The sequence below is a fragment of the Brassica oleracea genome, chromosome C4 (assembly GCF_000695525.1).
Source record: "Brassica oleracea var. oleracea cultivar TO1000 chromosome C4, BOL, whole genome shotgun sequence".
Lineage (NCBI taxonomy): Eukaryota > Viridiplantae > Streptophyta > Magnoliopsida > Brassicales > Brassicaceae > Brassica > Brassica oleracea.
In genome coordinates, this window is record NC_027751.1 from 630,707 (window position 1) to 633,247 (window position 2,541).

Here is a 2,541-nt window from a genome sequence, read left to right on the forward strand (position 1 = left end):
GATTTTATTGTGGTTTTTCCACTGATTTATGGACCATATAAAGTTTTACTAAATAATTGATAAAGAAATAGAACGACCCCCATTTACCTTGTAAGAGATTTTAGAATACATTAATACTAATGTAGAATCTGGTTAGAAATTTTAAAACAACACTAAAAATTATTGGCTTCAGTATATTAATCATTTACCGAAAAACTGAATATTCGGTATGGGTTAACACATAAATTTTGAGAAAAATTCAAAAAATATGATAATATTGTTTTAAAGCATAGTTGTATCATGAAATAACATATGACGATGGTCAGAGACGTTTGGAACTTTTGTTGTGTCCGTTTCTCTAGAATAGGAATTTTATTAGGGTTTGTCCACTGAATTATTGAGCATATGAAATTATACAAAAAAATATGATAATATTACTTTAATGCATAGTTGTATCATCAACTAACATATGATGATGGTCAGAGAGGTTTGGAACATTTGTTGTCTGCGTTTCTATAGAATACTGAATTTATTGTTGTTTGTCCACTTATTTAGGGAGCATATGAAGTTTTACAAAATTAATTGAAAAACAAAATAGAACTACGTCCATTTACCATGTAAGAGAGTTTAGAATACATTGATACAAATATAGAATATGGTTTGAAATTTTAAAACAACACTAAAAATTATAGGCTTTAGTATATTAACCATTTACCGAAAAACTGAATATTTGGTAGGGGTTAACACATATATTTTGAGAAAAATTTTAAAAATATGATAATATTGTTTTAATACATAGTTGTCTCATGAACTAACATATGACGATGGTCAAAGAGGTTTGAAACCTTTTTTGTCTCCGTTTCTCTAGAATATAGATTTTATTGTGGTTTTTCCACTGATTTATGGACCATATAAAATTTTACTAAATAATTGATAAAGAAATAGAACGAACCCCATTTACCATGTAAGAGATTTTAGAATACATTAATAAAAATGTAGAATCTGGTTAGAAATTTTCAAACAACACTAAAAATTATTGGCTTCAGTATATTAATCATTTACCAAAAAACTGAATATTTTGAGAAAAATTCAAAAAATATGATAATATTTTTTTAAAGCATAGTTATATCATGAACTAACATACGAAGATGTTCATAGAGGTTTAGAACTTTTGTTGTGTTCGTTTCTCTAGAATATGAATTTTATTGTGGTTTGTCCACTGAATTAGGGAGCATATGAAATTATACCAAACAATATGATAATATTATTTTAATGCATAGTTGTATCATCAACTAACATATGATGGTCAGAGAGGTTTGGAATATTTGTTGTCTCCGTTTCTATAGAATACTAAACTTATTGTTGTTTGTCTACTTATTTAGGGAGCATACGAAGTTTTAAAAATTTAATTGAAAAACAAAATAGAATTACGTCCATTTACCATGTAAGAGAGTTTTGAATACATTAATACAAATATAGAATATGGTTAGAAATTTTAAAGCAACACTAAAAATTATAGGCTTTAGTATATTAACCATTTACCGAAATACTGAATATTTGGTAGGGTTAACACATATATTTTGAGAAAAAATTAAAAAATATGATAATATTGTTTTAATGCATAGTTGTATCATGAACTAACATATGACGATGGTCAAAGAGGTTTGAAACCTTTGTTGTCTCCGTTTCTCTAGAATATAGATTTTATTGTGGTTTTTCCACTGATTTATGGACCTTATAAAGTTTTACTAAATAATTGATAGAGAAATAGAACGACCCCCATTTACCTTGTAAGAGATTTTAGAATACATTAATATAAATGTAGAATATGATTAGAAATTTTAAAACAACACTAAAAATTATTGGTTTCAGTACATTAATCATTTACGGAAAAACTGAATATTTGGTACGGGTTAACACATAGATTTTGAGAAAAATTAAAAAAATATGATAATATTGTTTTAAAGCATAGTTGTATCAGGAACTAACATATGATGATGGTCAGAGAGGTTTGGAACATTTGTTGTGTCCGTTTCTCTAGAATAAAGATTTTATGGTGGTTTGTCCCCTGATTTAGGGAGCATATGAAGTTTTACTTAATTAATTGAGAAAAAAAATAGAACGACGCCCATTACGATGTAAGAAAGTCTAGAATACATTAATACAAAATATAGAATATGGTTAGAAATTTTAAAACAACACAGAAAATTATAGGCTTCAGTATATTAACCCTTTACCGAAAAAAACTGAATATTTTGTAGTGGTTAACATATAGATTTTGAGAAAAATTCAAAAAATATGATAATATTGTTTTAATGCATAGTTATATCATGAACTAATATATGATGATGGTCAGAGATGTTTGCAACATTTGTTGTCTTCGTTTCTCTAGAATAGAGATTTTATGGTGGTGTGTCCACTGATTTAAGGAACATATAAAATTTTACTAAATTAATTGATTAAAAATAGAACGACGCCCATTTTACAATGTAAGAGAGTTTAGAATACATTAATACAAATATAGAATGTGATTAGAAATTTTAAAACAACACTAAAAATTAT